The sequence below is a fragment of the Drosophila innubila genome (assembly GCF_004354385.1).
Source record: "Drosophila innubila isolate TH190305 chromosome 3R unlocalized genomic scaffold, UK_Dinn_1.0 2_E_3R, whole genome shotgun sequence".
Lineage (NCBI taxonomy): Eukaryota > Metazoa > Arthropoda > Insecta > Diptera > Drosophilidae > Drosophila > Drosophila innubila.
In genome coordinates this window covers 4,951,735-4,959,557 of record NW_022995380.1, presented here as the reverse complement: position 1 = coordinate 4,959,557, position 7,823 = coordinate 4,951,735, and positions in this window count along the sequence as shown.

Here is a 7,823-nt window from a genome sequence, read left to right as displayed (position 1 = left end):
CTCCCTGTGAGTCCGTCGCTTTGGGAAACGCCTAAGCTAAGAAATTGGGAAAATATTTGCTGATAAAAACATTTCGCAGTCACTATAAATAAGCGACGCAAAAAAATTTACATTCAGTTGAACAATTTCTTTCATCAAAATGATTCGAAAAATTATTTGCATCATTCTAGTTATAAGTACATTTATTATACAATCCGAATCCTACCGACTATGCGATACTCTTCATGAACTTTACGGAAATTTGGATTGTGAGCCGAAATATTAAACTACTACCTTAGCACCTACTTCAAACTATTAAAGGTGACTTAAAAGGAAATATGGATAAATTTGTGTGCTACCTTAATTAATTGGAGGAGATTCATTTAATATAGTATTACATTAAATTGATGCTTAAAACACTTGTTATCAGTTTTTTATTTAATCTGAAGTCATGATGAATTGCTCAATTATTCACCTGACCTATCAACTCTGTTTATTTATTAGATAATGTTAACGTTATTGCGACTCAATTTAGATTTATAAGCTCAAAAAACAACGCCCTGTTTAAATTTGCCATAAGTTCAGCTATCGAAAACTACGCAAAGCTGCATCAACAATCGATTAACTTATGAAATTCATAATAAATATTTATTGTATATATTTAAAATTAACTTTCTTGATGAAGGCAAACTGTAGTGTGCTCCCCGTTCTCTTTCCGCTCTTGGGAAGCACCGTCAATGCCACTTAGTAGAAAAATATTGAAAGGCAACGCATTTTGCTTTGAATTCTCGTCTTTACCTATCTATCGCTCACTCTCTGACTTTATCTGCCTCTCATTCCAGTTCGCTCTGTCTCCCTCTCTTTCTGTTTCATTGTGCAGCGACGTCAACACGTGCCGCTAACCTTTTACCAATCCCAAAATGGATTGCACACCCAACTCAACTGGGGCTTCAGTTGCTGCTGCTGCTGTTGCTACTTTCTTGTTGCCGTTCTTGTTGTTGGTTGTGTAAGCAAATTGCCCAATTTTTTCTTGGTTTTCTTCACTTTATTTTATTTTATTTTTTTTTTGGGCAGTACAAGCTGTGGGGGCTATCAACGTATTATCTTGTCAAAGGAGTGCAGTTCGAAATTGTTATGGCAAAAAGAGAAACAGCCGCGGCAAGGCAACAAAGATGGAGAATGGAGGATAGGATAGACCAGGAAGGGAAAGTGAAAAGTGGAAATACCCAATGAGAAAGAACGCGAAAAGTATCTGGTCGCTAGTTGGTTGCTTTACTCAGCTGCTTTGCTGCTGCTCGAAAGCAATAATCTAACATTTCAGCACATTTTACAGTTCACTGAATTAAATAAAGAAACTTTGAGCGCACACACACAAACAGACACATTATACACCATGCATATGTGTGTGTGTGCTCAAATGTATCCACAAAACTCAAACGGGACAGTTAACAGAAGACAGCCCTGGCCTCAGCTTCAGCTCCATCTCCGTCTTTGTCTTCATCTTCATCTTCATCTCCATCTTCGTCTCAGTCCGCGTCTGGCAAGCAACCAAAGCAATTTTTATGGAAAATGGTACAAAAATTCCACATTATGGGACTCTGAGCTGGTAGCTCCCAGAACCAAGTTGACTGGGACAAGGGCACAACGCGTGCCGTAAAAAATACACGAAACGAAAGAAAAGGACACAAAAAAAAAAAATGCTGAGCTAACGATGTGTGATTTTTCTGTATGGGTTGGTTTTTGGGCCCGGGTGGCAACAATTGGGCGCTAGATGGTTGAGGGGTGGCGCGAACCGAGCGAAAAAAATAATAATAAATGAAAGTGTTGGCGTTGGGCAACGTTGTCGTTGTATTACTGCCACTGCCACTGCCACAGCCACAACCTCTGGCCCCAACACCCATAATGCCCCTGTTCCTGCCTCTGTCGCTGGTACGTGTAATAACATTCAAGTACGCCGAGTTTAATCTCTCAAAATGCTTATGCAAAAGAAAAACGTATACAAAAAATCAACTAAGTATGTTCTAAGCGTGAGTGAATGACTAGCAGATATCCTAAGGATAAGTAGAAAGTCGCGTAGAGTACAAGGAAAAATATGTATAGTTTCTCCATCCCAATATAGACACTATTTTAATTTTCTGTTAATTGAAATATTTAAATTATAATTTTAATTTTAATTTGTATTTAAATTTTCTGTTAAATCAATATAAATTTATAATATTCATTTTAATTTGTAATATTTGTTATCAAGTTGGTTATTTTGAGTTTTATTTTAAATTTCGAATCCTTCGTGCCGCTTTCGTCACTAGCGCGGACTGCCGTCCGCAATGATTGGAATTTATAATGTGTTTAATTTGCTTTGACTGTTTAAAATAAATAAGTGAATAAATTTATAATACGATTATCATGAATTTCGGAAAACAAAGAAGAATATAAATGAACACTTTGTCATAATATAAACATTTTATGTTAAAATTGAGTATGTAAATAGATTAATAATTTTTTATACGATGTATGATTTGTCTCCATTTTTTCTAGTCAGCCACATCCACTCCCCCTTTTCGAGCAACTTAATGTGTACAGGGTATACAAATAAAAAAGGGCAACCGAGAAAAAAGAATATATGCACGGGCAACACAAAATGTGAGGGTAATTTACGTTTAAAGCCTGCAAAATTATTCAAATTAAAATTGTAAGTATTCCAATGCGATGGCTGCGTCAGCTTCTGCTTCTGCTTCTGCTTCTGCTTCAGCTTCAGCTCCTACATCAGATACAATGCCAGCTGAGGCACGCAGCTGGGTAAATGGTTAAATTGGGTATATACGAGTATGTGTATGGTACTAGCTTGGGCGCTGTGAATTCCTGAGGACTGTGTCCTAAGCCTGGACCCCATTGCTAAATTAGCTGGGACACTTAATTTCTGTTGACGCGCACATTTTTCTATGGAAATTAACGCTAAATAATTTTTGGAATCATTCGTAGTGCCCAAGGGGCATCCACCCGTGGGAGATTGGTGGGGAGGGGGGGCATGGGGTTGGTTACGTTGGCCGAAGGTAGTTAAGAGCGACTAATGCTGATGCTTGGTTTGCTGCTATGAGGCGGCAATTAGGCCCGGGGTGTTTGAATTAGTTTCGTGTTTTAATGAGTTTCATAACTTTTTGGTTCCGTTGTAAATTGTAAAAGCAGAAAATACGCACACCAACACACAAATAAATTTCCCTTGCACATATATTTACACATATACACACGAATATTAGTCGAATGTATTAGCTATACCCAGTTGATATAAGCAGACAAGTGGCAACAACAACGACAACAACACAACATTTAAGCTGTGAAATATGCAATGATTTATGGTTAAAAGTCAGCAGTAAGGTCTCAGATGTGAGAACGTGCCATGTTAATGATATTTTAAAAGTGTCTCCAGCGGTTTCTCAATGTGGAGATTGCAATACAAATGGTTTGGGCTGCTCGGAATGGGGTGCTAAATCGACTCTAGAGGTGACTTTTTAATGGAAATCTTGTTGAAACACAATTCGCCATGCTTTGATGAGTGCCATTCAGCAAACCTCTTTTGTTTCAACCGCTTCTAGAAAAGATACATACTATAGTACGAATGCGAATGCGAATTCGAATACGATTACGAGTATACTCGTACGCAATTGCGTTTTCTTTTCAGCCATAACATTTATGTCTTTTGTATGTCACAAAGCTGCCACATGACACTATTATAGCATTTTTTATTTAATTTAATCTTTTACACCTAACCTAAATATAAAGAAGCTAAAGGATTCTCTTGTATAAATAATAATCTCTCTGATTAAATCTATTTAAAATGAAATCCAAAGTTTATCAAATAAATTTCACTTCCTCTGAATATGCAGAGCTATTTATTTATTTATATTTGATATCTTTCAATTGTGCAATGCAATATTTAATGCTTCTCTAATTAATTATACATCACGTAGTCAAGCATAAATAAAAAATCGATGATACCTTTGGAAAAAATGCTGTTCAAATGACAAATGGTCAACAATGAATACTATTTGCTGTCCATGGGGATTTCATTGGGCGGCATGGGGTCAAATTTGCACAATCAACGGAAAGAAAACATATTTGTCTGCCTCTCTTACTCTTTTCTCTTTGTGTCCCTCTCTATTTCTGTTCTTTTTTAGTCACAATTCAACTGTAATTACTTACCAAGTCCATTACCCAGCAGCCTGTTCATGCTATGAGAAATAAGCTTCTTTTCGGCAAAGGGCAGAAAAAAATACTTTGTATTTTCTTTTAATTTTTCATTGTTAAATTGCCATTTATCTGGTATTTGCCTATAGAGGCGGGTGTGTGTGTGTGTATGTGTGTATGTGCACAAAGGATGCGCGGCAAAACAAGAGTAAAAGGAGATAAAACTGAAACTGTACACACCGCACAGAGAGCAAAGGCAACAGTAAAGGCAAGCACAAAAACAAAAGCAAAAGCAAAAGGTTGCCTTTGTAAAGGTTAATGAAATTGGAGAATGAAGAATGATATTTGATAGATACATAGATAGATAGTACCCCCATAGATACATATAGTATGACAAAAAAAACGACCATTAGCACTTGTATTTGTATTTGTATTTGTATCTGTATCTGTATTTGAATCTGTCGAACTATTCGTTTGATCCGAATGAAAAAGTCATAGCACAAATAAATGAATGTTGCGAATGAGCAATATTCTTTTGTGGAACAGTTGCAAACAGCAAATATGTCCAAGCATTTGCAGCATACAAAAGATACAAGATACACATGTCAGCGGCGTGTATCTAAGCGATGTGGTAGTGGTTCAGACACGCCTCTGCCCCCTGTTTATCTCCCTATATCCCGATGTCTCTATATGTGTATGCGACCCGCAAAAGAACAAAAATCAATATGTTGATTTCAACTTTTTTGCAGAAAAAGTTTGCGTACGAAAACCAAAAAAAATAACGACAAAACAAAAAAAAACAAAAAAAACCACCAACAAAAATGAAATGTGTGTTTTCTTTTTGTTTCTTAATACCCTAGGCCAATAAAGTGATTAAAATGGGTATAATAAATCCAATGACGTCATAAGTTAATAAAACCTAAGATTCATTTTAAGACCGAAACGAAAGTGACCAACTTTGAAAAGTTAACAATTTACTTTATATTGAGGACCTTGATTCTAAATCCAAAAGCCGAGGGTAACTGTTAGACGAGCGTTTCCAATCACTTTCATTTTTTCTCTAGAACATTTCGACTTATTTTATTTTATTTCGTTTTGTTTGGCCAACAAATTCAGACAAATAAGAAGTTTAAGATGGAAGAGAATGTGAAGGAGAAGAACGAAAAAAGCTGAAGACAGCCATTATCTGATTACATATTCCATCTTGATATAAGCTGCACACCCAAAATATACTTTTTTTACCATACACATAATGTATGCATGCATATACTCGTTTATACATACTTAAGCGGATATTTTTGACACTTTAAAAATTGGAATATCTAAAGAGCAATAGCGACAGGCAATTTTTCATCGACTCCTCCCACTCTTTGCTTAAAAGGAAAGACAGAAAAGAGATTCTGGCGAACGTGGTCGCACCAGCTGAGACCAACAGGAGAACAAAAGTAGAAGAGGACCAGAACCAACCCGGTCAAATCAAAATCGATGCAGATGGAGGCTGTGAAGCAGCGACCACAATTGAATCTGTATTGTGGAATGGTATCGATATACTGATGTCGATATTTGGCAAAGTAATGAAATACACGTAATATGGAATGTTAAGTACCATTGTATGTACTATGCATTAATTTGTAATACAATATTTTGGGAAATGCTCACATTATTTAAGTCAGTTTTAGATTCACATTTCAATTTTGTCGAACTAAACACAATTTGAATTCAATTTCTCCTTAAATTAACATAATTTAAAAAATGCCATAAATTTCTATACATTTTATGTCAAAATATCTCGAATAGAATTATCAAACCCCTTTAGTAGACATTTAAAAGCCAACCATTACAGTTTACTATATGTGCTTGTTTTATTTACAAAAAATTTTCTTTCTTATAAATTTTCCTTTGAAATTTTGTTAAAATCGTCTTACCTATATCTTTTGTAGAATATTAGTTACTTACCCAAAATATTTTGTTTTCTTTTATTCCATTTCTTCTCAATACCAATATGACTAATATTTATTACGACTTTATAATTTCAATATGACATTCTTGTGATATTTTTTTTTCGGAAATTTTTTTTTGGCAATACCCATCCCTAACGCGAATTTGTTCCCTTGGATGGGCTCAATTTTGGTTTATCAGTTGTGTTTTTTTCATTTTCGCAGTTCTCTTGCTTTTTTATTATTTGACAAATATCGATAGGGGGCAGCAAGTGCTTCTGTCTGTCTCTTATCTGTTTCCCTGTGACAAAGTCTCTATCTTTGTCTCGTCGCCTCTTTGCTTCAATGTTTACTAAATACGCTCAGTAAATACTTGTACTCTGGTGCTTTGGCTGAAGTGACGCGTATCTCATGCATGTATACATAAATTTATGTGCGTGTATTGCTTAAACGACATTTGGGACACAAGCCGAGAGCAAGGACAACATTCCCCTGTCTCCCTGCCTTCCCGTCTTCCGCCTAATGTCTTCTGCCTTGCGGCTCGAGAGGTTTTGTAGAACGACGACACGTTTATGTGTCTGAAATATACTTACTTTGTTTTAAAGCTCATCAATGTCAAAAGGCATTTTAAATATGTTTCATTAATGGTACGTTTTACATCCGTAATCAAGTCAAATACGTATGCCTATGGGTGAACACGCTTGAGAGCGATCAAAACATTTAAAATACGTATACGTAATAACCTTAAATTATTTAAATTGTTAAGCGAATCGATACAATTATATGATCATAATCAGTCGATAACAATGCCAATTATTCTCGCCCATCACCTCATTCATTCAATCGGTTTGCCAGTCAACAAAAATATTATTTAATTGGCAAGGAAATTCAATGAAAACAAATGTAAATATACATATACATATATAAAGTTGATAAATCAGAGGAAAACTAATGCACTGCTGTTTAACAAGTCAAACAACTGAATTAGACCATCAGCCACTTTGGCTTAGACTACACATACACACACAAACACACACTCGTATATACACACACATTAAGTATACGACATGTGAATAGTTGGGCGAAGTTGACGATGTCATCCCTTTTTTTTTGCTTACATGCTTATGTTATGCGTTGTTGCTGCTCATGTTCATTAGTGTGGCCCCAAAATGTGTGGTATGCAACATGAAATGTGCCACGAAACTGCAGGAAGTATGAAATGATGGCAAATGTTTCGTCTGACCAGTGCGAGTGCTTAACAACTTGATGTTGCTTACGGCATAACAGTGAGTGGGTTGTGGGTTGGGTTACTTTTACTTATTCTACTTTGGTTGCTGCTGCTGCTGCTGGGTGATTGTTAGATATTATCTGGAAAGTTATTGGGGGCTGCTGCTAAGCATAAAATTTATTAATGCCCAACGAGCGTTGTTGCTAGCTGGCCACGTAGACGCTAACGGAAGTTACGTGACTCGTGGGAATAAGCCAACTCCAGTTACAGCAGGAGCACCACCCACAGCACCACCAATAACACCACCATCAGCATCACCAGTAGCAAAGATTCTGACCAAATTGCACTTTACCTTTCTATTTGCAGTAATGCGGCAACAAAAGAGCGACAGTGATAAATCCAAGCAGGAAGCTCAAATAAAAATGGAGTGGACGCTGGATTTTATGTTGGGTCACTTCCAACTAAAAATAAAAGCATAAGTCGAGGGGCACATCATC